Here is a 12,867-nt window from a genome sequence, read left to right on the forward strand (position 1 = left end):
AGAGCTTAAATGAAGATCCGTACCGATACTCTACGTGTGCAATCAGGCACCTTAACGTGCACCTTAATACTGACGTAATAGCATGAAAACAGGTCCCGTTAAAGATCCAGATAAAACACTCATCCTAATCTCTGGTACTGCGGCGACCATTATGTTTTTTAAAAGGATATCGAAGGGCGTAAGCAGCTACATCTATCGGCAGCTCTTTAAATCAAAGACTTCTTTGTGTCCTATCACTGCAAGCTTTAAGATAAAGCCTAGCTTCGTTTAACTGAAACGATCGGTTGAACCATGTCTTGACAAGCCTTTGCTGTCAAAAAAAGTAGTTTACAGCAGGCTCTAAAGAGGTCGGACATATTTATAGCAGTTAATTACAAGACAACAGGAAATGCACGAGAAAGTAACTCGATGAGTCTCAAGAGAGCAGTAAACCAAGTAAGGTTTTTTCTTAACACCTATCAACCACTGAATGTATGGAATCGTTACATAGAGCTGGAAGTTCGAGGAAGTCAGAGAATACTAGCCGAAGCCCTGTTAAAAGTATGTGATTTTCCTGCAGTTCGTCATTGAAGCTGGTAATATCCACGGACAAACACCTCGCACTTTGAAGTTTTGAAATGAAAATCACTCATCATTTGGTGGCAGAACATTTTTTCCAATATTCGAACAAATTATACTGAGATTTGTCAAATATTGCATCATTATCCACATATTAGATTGGATGAAGTTTCACATTCCCCTAAAATAAAAAACCACATCTTTTATTCCTGTGATAATGAGGTACTGTGTTATGCGTCCCTTGTCACTGTCCATCACTTTCTCCCATCTTTCCAGTAAATATCTCCGTATGTATCTCCATAAAGCAGTGAGTGTCGTCTCGAAGAAATTCTCCCACTATATTTTGAGTTGTCGAACGATTCCGAAGATGGTTGCCCAGCACACGGAAGAGCTGAAAACCCGTCCTTGCATAATCCATACAATATAGAGGATGCAACAAAACTTCTCATTCTAGGTCCAGCAAAGCAGCTCTGACGATGTTTACTGCATGTGGCCTTGTATTGTCGTCGAGCAAGATGACCTGACCTTGTCTGTCGGATCTTTTAACTTGGTTAACTCATTGCAACTGCGCCAAATGAACGTGTCAATCAACCATCTGTCTTTTTTAGGCACAAGTTCGCAGTAAATTAATCCCCACAATCCCACCAAACGCAAAAAATAATCTTTTTTTTTTTGCTGAAGATCTAGCTGGACCCTGGGTCCTAGTCTTTTTTTCTGGAGCTATCCATTCTCATTTCTGGCTCATGTTAGCGTACAGACGCTACTTCCCATTACCAATGACAAATCTATGTAAAAATCTTGTCACTGTCGTCGCGTGATGCTTCAAACCAGGTGAGATATTGGGATTCAAGGCTGAACCGTCATTCCTTATCTAATTTAGAGTATTAAAAGTTACTCAAGCTCCAAGTTTTGTGTTAGCTCAAACAATTTCAAGTTGCTAACAACGGTCCTGTGGCTATAGGCACCCTTTCGGCCAATTCCCAGGTTGTTTGTCGGTCGTCATCCTTCAAAACTACCTTCAAATAATCGTCATCAAATAGAGAATCGGTTGAAACGGGAATATTCTCTTGGTTCTGGATGCTGTTTTCAAACTTGGCAGGCTGGTTCAAGAGCGTTGAACTTCGATGAAATTCGTAGTATGGAAGACGCCAAAAATGCAATTTTTGTCACAGGGGAAATTCATCTTCGAGGAGTTCTTTCGAGTTAAAATTATACCCGTAAAAAGTAATGGTAAAACTTTCTTCTTAGGTCGGTAGATCGTCGGTATCGAACTAGCCTAGTAAATCATATTTTCGAAAATTTTCCATAAGCTTTCAGCTGCGATCTCTAAAAGGATAAGATCGTGTACAATTAGACGAAAGAGCTCCTCCTTTTTTCACAAAGTACATGGATGCATCTCTAAGATTAGTGGGCAGACTTCCTTTAAACCTGTATCAGACCATGTTACACCGTGTTAGTTACATGAAGTGGTATGTTATTTGCTGCGCAGTTTACAGAACATTTTTGAGATGTTTAGAACGGAGAGCATCAAGCGATACGGATCAGCTGCGAGAAAACGACAGCACCACTGCTTCGAATAGCATTTACAGTCATAAAGATTTGCAAAATTGCTCAAACATGTTGGCGTTACAAAGCATTAAATAATGTTTCAGTTAGGTTCTCAGGTTTCCTCAGAATCAGATGTGTCTGTTTTGTTTGAGACCAAAAAATGAGACAACACATCACATGCTGGAAAGTTTTCAGTAAGATACTGTGTGCTGAAAATTCGGACCCTCTGTATACTCACCGATATGTGCTGCAAAATTCGAGCGCGCAATCTTTAAAAGTGATTATTTTCCAATCGTATATGTCATAAAAGTTTTTTAAACAAATTTCTTCATAGAACAAGGTGTGTTCTGCTGCTCCAACTTCCCATTCGTAAAGCAAAAATAATTTGAGAAAATGCAGTGACGTTGCAATCTCTGATGTTTAAGCTATAGCAAAGGGTGAATTATTGCGCTTGTTTCCCAGATGTTCCTGCCCGGTTAAACCTCAGATAAACATGGTTAAGACAGTCGGCACTCGGAATCAGAGGGACTAATAAATGTATCAAGTGTGGCCAGCAAAGGTATACGAAGCGTGGGAGTTTTGATCTAATTAATATTTTTGAAGTAACAGGCCAGTAGCAAAGGTTCTCTAGCAAAAAGATCTCGACAATATCGTAATGTAAATTTGAAGTTTATTTTCTTCCAATGTTGTAGCATTGTTAATCGCTTGTTAAAACTAAAAAATGGTTCAATACAACGGTGCCCTTTATGTCTATTCTTAATAGCAGTTTCAATAACAGAAATACGTAAGATTTGTACGTTTCACTCAATTTTGGATGCGTTTTATATCAGTAGTGCAACTAGTTACTCACGTGAAATTTATATAGAATGCACGAAAATGTTAAACCATTCCTTAGATCACAACAGCATATGAGCATACTCGAAGTTAAATCATTTGCAGATGAGGTAAAATAATAAAAGAAAGACATGCAGGATGATGCGAACCAAAGACATATTTAAAAACGAAGAACCAAGTTATTCCTGAGAGGAAAATGAGAAACTAGAAAATCTTAATCGAATTGTTCAAACTAACTGCCAGCAGAGCCATGCTCTTTATTTTGTCGTATCTTTAATCCCCAATTATTTCAAAGAAGTGCAGTTTGTACAGGCTTTCCATACCGATTCTTTCATTAGATTTCATTTGCCTGGCTAACCCTAGATGCTTTGTCTCGTTTACCGTATGTTTGTTTATCTGTACACCTGCGCATACCTGCACAAGACCTTTGTATAAATTCCCACTGTCACATGCCCCTTAAGACAACGGTGATAGTCGTGATCAACGTGTTGCGAAATGGTTGCTTTAGAACCACCAAACGTACCAGAAACGATCCTCTTTCTATTTAGACTTACACCTAACAGAAAAATACAATTTTATCAGGAAAACAAATTTTGTGAAGAAATTCCCACAGGTACCTAGCCCGTCAAAGGCTTGAGAAATTGGATCTACAGCTTTGATCACTATACTTGGACTGTCAGGTATTAAGTACTTTCTTCTAGGTAAAGGACTTTTTAAATATTGCTACACTGATTAGCAAAGGAAATTTAACTAGTAAATCGCAGGCAGGATTGAGATGTATACTATAATCATCGTCCACCCCATTGTCAAACAGAGAGACATCAGAAGCCATAATAAGTAGGGTTAGTAGATTACGTCTCAAATGCGTGTTCTAGCAATCTTCTTTAGGGTTACATTGTGCCAATGCTACGTTCGTAACAGGACGTACGATATCACACGTACTTACTTAAATGGCATGCACTAACAAAGTAGTTAGAAACGTCTATGTAAGATACCCCAACACGTTCGTTGTCAACGTTGGACCACTGTACACACTTTGTTGTCAAATATTGTCCTAGTTTTAGTAACTGAACTAAATCACTAGTCATAATGTACTGGTTCAAGACCTTTAGCGAAACATATGTCCGTCGAATTCTAATCTCTCGAGCTTTGAGCTTTACGGCCACATTTTGAGGAATAAACTATTATTTACCACCCTTTTTATACGCTAGACACCCGACCTGCAGTTCTTGCTCGTCGCTTTTTAGTTCTCCCTTATATTCCATTTTCAAGTGATTTCCTTTTTAGATTTTAATCATCTATGTCTATGGCTTTCGTAGAAGTATATTCATGTATATTTTAAACATAAAAACATTATTTCGTATCCATCGGCTGATGACGCAGCTTGAAACGCAACACAGTGATGAGCAGCTATATTGCTAGCTATGAAATGAATTTCAATGCTGGTGTTTCTGCTTCTTCATGTTCTCTCTTATCTCTTACTTTTGTACTCAGTTGGTCAGCCTTTGTGTTACCACTCGGTTACAACTTCACAAGCGTTCATCGTTATCTCACTTGTTCTTTTTCTCTCCCTCTCTCTCTCTCTATCTATATATATATATATATATATATATATATATATATATATGAGTACAAAACATACGAGTTATATATATATGACTCATATGTTTTGAATCGCAAAAACTTCATGGTAAGCGGCAAGTGGGCGTCTTTCAAAATACCACCAGTATAAGATATGTACAGACATAGTAAATAGTGAAAAGCGTATCAGTCATGCATCAGTTTTTCATACTATAGGCACACTGCTGCTCCTCAGCAAAAAGGAACTTGCTGTATTTTTTTTAAAAAATGTTAACCAAGGTAAATACATCAACTGAGTGAAATTAATAAACTTGATAGTTAATTGAAAGATCAATTAATCAACTAAGTAAATATGATTGGATTGAAGCTACAGGCTATGCAGCGCCGTTTTTAATAAATAATCAAACTCGTTCCTTTTCCTCAAATAGAAAACAATATACCGAAATTAAACACTTTCAAACGGCCAGCCGTTCAAGGAGAGTCAGTGCTGAGATTAAGTATTGTTGAAGAATGTGCCAGCAGAATGAACAATGGACAGAGCATGGCTGATTATGCATTTTGTAAATCTTTTTAACGGCTTAATTTACATCCGAGTGCCAAAGCAAATAAACTGAATGACGGTTTAAAATTGTGTGGCAGAGTTTTGGGGATTTTATTTACTGCGCCTTATGTATACGTACTGGGTTCTTAGATGCCTTTCAAAGATTTAAGCAAAGTAACCTGCAGATCCCCTAGCTGATTTAATTGCATCATGGAAAAAGCAAAAAATCACAGAAACGAAGAGATCGAGGAATTAAAATTAAGAAAGTGTTATTAAGAATAATAATAATTCAACCTAGGTGACATATACATGTTGACGCGCGTATGCCCATAGGCTCAAAATTGTTCTGGGACCGTCTGCTTTTAAGTTTTAAGCGAAGAAAATAAGCAAGTTAATGTACGTGAATAGAATAAAACATGAATCGTGTGATTACAAAATTTTAGTTCCGTTGCGATAAGAACAGAGTTTGTCACCAAAATGTTTACATTTTATTACTTTATTTTTCCTTACTTGGCTGCTCTGGTTCAAATAGAAAGTATTTACTTTTTTTAGACAAAGATTGTTTTGCTTTCTAATATTCCTATTGTATTTTTAAAATATAGTGTTTAGATTTTATTTTATCGGTCTTGCTTTATTGCTATGTCGATGTTCACTTTAATATGGAGTAACAGAAATAGGCCGAAGCTTTTCCTCAAAATGATATATATATATATATATATATATATATATTTGTCTGTCTGTTTTTAGGATCAAGATCGACCCCTAAAATGTTTAGGTCGGTTGACTTTTTCACCTTTTGTTGGCGAATTGCTAGGGTACTATCCGGTTTAGAACTGCTGTTTAGGTGAAATCGAGTGGATAAATATTTTCCTACCGCAGTTTTGTTTTTTCCATCTTCATTCCAACATGTTTTTTGGCGATTTCTTATAAGAAAGATGTAAGAGCTCAAAGCAGGTTATAGATGGAAGAAACTTTCGTCTAAAAAATTTTCTATTAACAAAGTAGCAGTCGAATGTTAATGTAGGGCTATCATTTTTGACACTAATTGAAAGCTCTCGCCAAGTTAAATCAAAGTGGAATTTATGTATTTTTAGTGCAATATCTTAGTTCTCAGGTTGAATATGCCTTTTCTAATGTCAACGCATAAAAGAGCTTTTCATGTAAAAGAAATTGTTCTTCACATTTATTAACCAATTTCGACGAGCTGAGTAAAAATGTGATTCAGTCGTTATACCTAAAGTGAAAATTTCAGTGTAAAAATGGTCAAAAGCCCATTAAAGGAATGGTACCCCACACGACTGTAGGGTAAAATTTTGTTTCCAATTATTTTGAGTCTTTTTGGGTGAATTTCTAATAGACGCCAATTCAAGCAGGATTTGAATTCTTTGGCACGGTAGTTTTGATAATTAAAGCTCTGCTGACAAAAATCAGAAGTAACTGATGTCAACTAAACAAAAAACAACAATGAATCTAAATCTGGTTTTTAGGCCGAGCTTGTCTCGTAACTTTTACTCTACCTATACGAATTGTAAAATAACCTCATCATATACATTAGAGAGACAAAAACCGTTTAGGCCATCCGACCTTTTTTTAGGAATTTTATTTGGTTAAACTGTAGTTAAGTCCACCTTGGTATCTTCAATCCAACGTAAGCTGCCACTGACTCTCAAAAAAACGATGCAAAGAAAGAGCTGCGAGCGAGGGTAAGTTTCCGTTTTAGGTTAAATGGCCAGGTGGTTCTTTTAGAAAGTTCACAGGGGGCGACAAAACTGGCGTGTTAGTGCAGCTTTGACCACCGGCTAAGCAACATGAAACAAGTTGATCTACTGATTATCAAAAAATACAGTTATGTTAGTAATTGGTAATAATGTATAATTGTGAACCTGAAAACTAGAGAAAGAATAAACTGTAATCGTGGTCCAAATCGTATTTTTTCTTAAATTTTAAATTAGCAGTCCGTTAAAATCGTTAAGCGTTTAGTAACAAACTGCTTAGGCAGCGTCTTATGCTTCTCGAAATATTAACATCAAGTAAAAAAAAAAAGTTGTGAACAAGAGACCAAAACAGGAAATTCAGTTATTCCGCGAGCTCAAAAGGTTCAAAATGTCTCATACAAATGGATATACTTTGCATACAACCCAGAACATAATGTGAGAGTATAACAGACCTACTAGTTACTTTACATCAATTGAAGTAACCAGCAAACTTTTATATATCATATACATGTATCTTTTCTTTCAGCGAACATGCCTTTATCCAGCCATATGTGAGGGTAATATCGTGGAGCCGAGTTTTCAAATTAAGAAATCGAATATATCGTGTATCTGTTACACCGCACGCAGCTGGTGCAACGTCAGCTTGAGAAATGGTATTTTCAGAAAAAACTAGTTAAAATTCTACAGAGCACCATTAACACTACATCATCTTTGTTTAAGAATAGTAAAGAGAAATTGCACCAACACTGACAATAGACTACTCAAACGGCTGCCCATGCCACCTAAATACACACTGCCACTAGGTAAGTCAAGTCATTAAGGTGTGCTGCACCACATGGTTAGACTCCAATCTGGAAACAGCTTTTTCGCGCATTTGGTTTTATTGAAACCTCAAACTGACTGACTCTTTGATAGCAACTACATATATGTTGCATGTGGAAAGGCAGCCAGAGATGACCCATGCCCGAAATTACAATATTTTATTGAATTCCATTTTAGTATAATATCTAGTTTGCCATAAATACTTCTGTAATAAATAATAGATTTAGTATGCTCTTCTCGTCTTATCTATAGAATCGATCATGGTAATCCGCACCTGTTCTATGAGGTCACATTCCACTCAAAGTGTATCAAGTATAGATGCAAATAATTTTGTTTAGCACAGTTTAATTCGTTTGTTAGAGTGCACACACATTATGTCCTTCTACATAGTGTTTTGAGAGCGCACGATGGGATTAATTATGAAATGGTTTTATCCGTTAGAACAGGTTTCGAATTACAAATCGTAACAACGTCGCCTTCACTAGCCTGATTCGGCAACGATGGCTCTCATAAACCTTTCTTGAGACTTCTAACGTGAACGTTAATGGATAACGTGCAACGCACTGTTATACTTGATCTAATGCGAGCCAGTAAATAAGCTAACCGTTCTCCTTGTAGATCAGGACTTAATCCTGGACCTTAACTACCATAGGCTCAGAGCTTTGCTCTGTTGGATTACTAACAAGCCGGTAATTTATGTAATGATCAGCACACTTACTAGGCTGAAAATTTTTCTATTCTGACACAAAATGTTGCGTATTAAGAGTACCTAAAAGGCTGAAAACACATTACACCTTCGGTGCAGTCCAAGCAAAGACTGGACTGAAATATTGTAACGACTTTTCAGTACACCTTACGGAAGTATAACTTTTACGCCGTTCGGCCTCATATATTGAAGCTTTAAACTAAGCTAGTTTTTTGGAAGCATGCATGTGCTAGGAATAAATAGTGCATTACAGCCAGAGGATAGTCCGTTCCCTAAAGTACTATATTTCATTAAGTTTCAGTTTAGTATCCAATTTATCACAGGAACTCTTATGTTGTATCAGTTTTGTGATAAATAGTGAATTTCGTACGTTCTGTTTTCTTTCTACATTATTGGTGTTCCTTAAACCTTAGATTAGTGAAAAAAATTACAAAGAGTTATATCTAGTAAGTACAGTGGTTCGAGCAATGTAGATACCGATTTCTTTAATTGTTATTTTCTAAAAAACAACTTATAAATGTTACAATATCACAAAAAAAACTCACGACTTATTTTTATAGAATCTGGATTTATTTTGACGGGCAATATTGGGTACATTTTTTCAAACCTCTTAATACTCTTTAATGACAGTGGAACCATTCAGCACAGGTTCATAACGTATGATTCTCCGATAGTCGAAGAAGGCAGCAAAAAAACTGATCTTTCTCGCAGTCTTCTTCGGCATGAACTTACCTGTGACGTAATTCTCAGATGGTTCAGCTTTTGTCCCACATCGCGTCACTTCTAGTGACGGTATGAGGAAAATCTGGTTCCTCTTAAAGTCCGTTAAGGTTTTCCTCAGAAGCTTTGGACGTGCTGCAGCTGTTCCAGTTTCAAATTTGGCACAATTCTTACTGTAAGCCTGATTCGATATAAATCGTGTGGGATCTCTAACTCTTCCACAAACTTTTAAAGAAAATTCAAGGTTTTTTAGTAAGTTTGAAACTGTTGGTACCGTCTGTTAGCTCTACTATGGGGCAACTGATGTTCAGTTCATATTTTGGCGCGCTGAGAAAGGGTTGTTTATTTAGAGCTTCATTTGAGCATTCCGTTATGCCCGTTTGACCGCACGGTCACACAAGGTTATATACTAAGCTTTATAAGTGGCTTGGTATCACTCGTACTGTATGGTCAAAGGCTATTAAGAAAATGTAGTTTTACTGCGCATGTTATTCTTAACCTGTTCGAGCTAAAATCTATTATGAAAGTGATGGTAATCTGGTTCTTGTAGGGAGTGAAAATATTTAACTACTCTGAGCTGTTATTCTGTGTGTCTGGTACTCCAATTAGCCACTGCTTCAGAATGAGTGAGAATATGTGGATTCTACTTCCTTCACTTTTAATTAGCCATTTTCTAATTATCTATTTTGTAATTCGTCGCTGTTTGATGTCCCAGCTGTAACTTTTAAGTCATTTTTTTACCTTTTGCGTTTTCCGATGTAAGCGTCCTATTTATTTTCAAAACAAGTTTTGCTCTATTTGGAAATTTAATCTTTTTTTTTTTCATTCAGTTTTTGTAACACTTGTCATTCAGTATATGTTTGATACGGTTCCCACAATATATTAAACGTTATTCGCGATGAAATGATACGCGCACAATAGCAGATGCAATAATCGGTTGAAAAAGGGATTTATATTGATACAGGAATACGCGTTGGAGGAAATGCCTAGCGTGAAGATTAAATAGCACAGCAGTGCAAGCATAATATTTCGGGCATAATGTAAGAAGAAAAGCAGTACATTCATATAAAGGAATAATACAGATGGACCTAAAACTGACTACATTCCCATGTGTTATTAAAGAATCACTTGAGATCGTATGCACAAAATTAAGAAGTGGTTGGTTAAATAAGACTTAAGCCGATTGTAAACTATAAGAGAAAAAGTTATATTACGAAAGAGCTTCAAAAAACATATCGTGCGATGTTGCGAAATGATTTTGCTACAAGGCTACAAATAAAGGCTAGAAGGATGCCATCATCTTCATCAGAGGGGCACGAGCGAAGAAAATTATACCGCAACATGAGAAAGGTTATGCGGAAAACGTGGATTGCAAGCTGACCTTTGACACATTTTTTCAAGAATTTTGCAGAGATGTGGGTTATAATTATGGATCTTAGTTTGTTAAACTATCAGTGCTGTCTTTACCTTCAAATAAAAGACCTGAAAGATCCTAAACCATGATAGAAAAACATGTCTGAAAAAATAAGTATATGTATCCGTAGGTAATTACACGAAGTATTTGCTAGAAGATTTTACATGAAACAACTGTAGGTAAGGTAGTCGGCTTTTGCAAACGAATTGTCTATAGGTGAGAGAATTACTTCATCGGTAGCAGGTGAAAAATTCTAAGGATAATTAAGGAAACGTTTTGAGAGGAGCATCGAGGCATAGGGTAATGGAGAATCTAGCTGAATTGCCGTAATCTAACATAAAACTTTCACCAACAAAAGACGCAAATAATTCAGTTACTTCATTATAGCCTTCGAAAGTAATACCATAAGATTACATAGTCTTTGGTGGATAGGTCTTTTACGTGCGATCATAGAATCTGCTGACAAGGCTCCACAGACATTTATAAGACATTATGGCCTTGCCAACCCTTTTGCGGCGGGATCGTCTGCATGACCATCTATAGCAACATATATAGCGGCGCCCGCGCAGTCAAGACACTTCACCAGAGGAATCGCATAAAGAATGATCGCATGCTAAACTTAAGGGCCATGTCTATATTTTAAATAAGCAAATCTAAAGTGGAATCCGAATTACTGCATTTCGTTTGAAGAATCTGTAGCGAAGAGACGACCGAGATCCAGCCGAAACCGAAAATAAAAGACCACAGGCCATTACCGAAAGAAAAGAGCACTTGCGCCGCACCAACAACCAGCTTTGTCAGCACAAGAGAAACGGACCAGATGACTGCAGAGTAAACAACCGTTGAAAAAGCGGCCGAAAAAAAGCAATGTATACCGATGTGCAATAGATACGGTTCAAGATCGAAAAATATGCGTTGGGATATTACTCAGTAAATGTAGTCTATGTCAATAGATTTCTCATAAGGTAAAGTTTTAATATTTTCACTTACTGTTTCTTTCCGCGAACTAACTTTAGCACGTGAATGTGGTTTAACTTTTTAACTACTTGTTGTGATTAATTTTAAATCTGTTATGCTAGGAACATGGTTCCTTTAGGTTAGTAGTATCAGGTTCGATAGTGGCATTGTGGGTACTGAATCAGTGTCATGTTCCATTTCAAGTAGTTCCTCCTTAATTAATACCCTTCAGTTATTTCGTAATGGTGTGAAGGAAATTCAGTGCTAGATCTTTCACTTTTTTTTTCAGGAATCCAGCTATAGGTTCTGGTAGATTTTCCTTTAAAACATCTACATGTATACCTATACATTTTTTGAGTTTCTTCACACTTTCTTTTCTACAATGACTGCGTGTCGCGGTTTTTAAACGACATTTAATGGCCGAACGATCGTTTTTGTAGTAGCAATTGCGGAGCTGTATTTTCAAAGTGCTTGACTTTGATTTCGCTTGATTATTAGTACTTACTTGACTTGGTTATTTTTTTCGGAAAGTAATCCTAATTTTGTCTTCGATTACAACCGATAACGAGGTTGTTTTTCACGGTAGTTTAAGAAATTGACCCTAATTGTTGACGATCGATCTTGGGTGGTGATGCAGTGGTTATGTCGTCACTTAGCATTTTAATTTGTGATACTTGTTGAAATAACCGTCGACGTGTAATTGGGTCTGTCCCCAATTTAATACTGTGTAATAATAATTAAATTTAATAAGGTATAAGTTTTGGAGGGGGGGGGGTATTGGAAATCCCTTTTCATGCATTTATTTCTAATTAAGATTACAAAATAGATTATGGGTTTTACAGACAGTTTCATCATATGAGATTTACCTTCGGGGTACATGTATGGAATAAGACATATACTTTCTTATTCATATATTTTATCCAACGTTATTTCAGTCTCAGGAGGGTTTAAATTATCTCCTGATTTTTTATACACTAAGGAAGTTATAAGTTTCTTGGTTGCCGATGTGCAGAGGTGAATCAATACTCAATATATTTTTTAAAACCTTATAAATTTCGTGAATTGCTTCTTGTTAACTGACCATGTACCTTTCGTGTCGTCGAAGACAACTAGCATATGTTCCGCATCAATGGTCATCCCTTTTAGTTCCTTTGGGGAATTCGCTCGAAACGTTACTATGCCGTAATCTTCTGGATGATTTTCCTGTTTTATCGTAGCCTATTTACTGATTTTTGTGGCTACTTTGTGGGTTTTCTCTTCAGCTGTATATTTGGAACTAGATTAATAAGGCGTCATAATTTTTGACTTTAGAGAGTCACTATTATATTATCATTATTTGATGGACATAAGAAAACTTTCTAAGACTAAACAAATTTATAATACAAATATCGTTCTAATAATATTGTATAATACTTATATATAATAATATATAATAATTGTCGTAGAACTTCTTGCATAATAATAACCCGAA

General features: G+C 36.4%; 2 long non-coding RNA genes across 2 annotated transcripts; both read left to right on the forward strand.

The window, feature by feature from the left end:
- Positions 1-2,095: 2,095 nt before the first annotated feature.
- Positions 2,096-2,896, forward strand: LOC147752794 (uncharacterized). The gene is made up of 2 exons (XR_015313100.1): positions 2,096-2,383; positions 2,569-2,896. It is a non-coding gene; the product is annotated as an uncharacterized LOC147752794 (long non-coding RNA).
- A 6,504-nt stretch (positions 2,897-9,400) lies between these two features.
- On the forward strand, positions 9,401-11,418 carry LOC111265551 (uncharacterized). Its single transcript, XR_002683520.2, has 2 exons — positions 9,401-9,651; positions 11,130-11,418. It is a non-coding gene; the product is annotated as an uncharacterized LOC111265551 (long non-coding RNA).
- Positions 11,419-12,867: the final 1,449 nt, after the last annotated feature.

The sequence above is a fragment of the Varroa jacobsoni genome, unplaced genomic scaffold, assembly GCF_002532875.2.
Source record: "Varroa jacobsoni isolate VJ856 unplaced genomic scaffold, vjacob_1.0 scaffold_984, whole genome shotgun sequence".
Classification (NCBI taxonomy): Eukaryota; Metazoa; Arthropoda; class Arachnida; order Mesostigmata; family Varroidae; genus Varroa; species Varroa jacobsoni.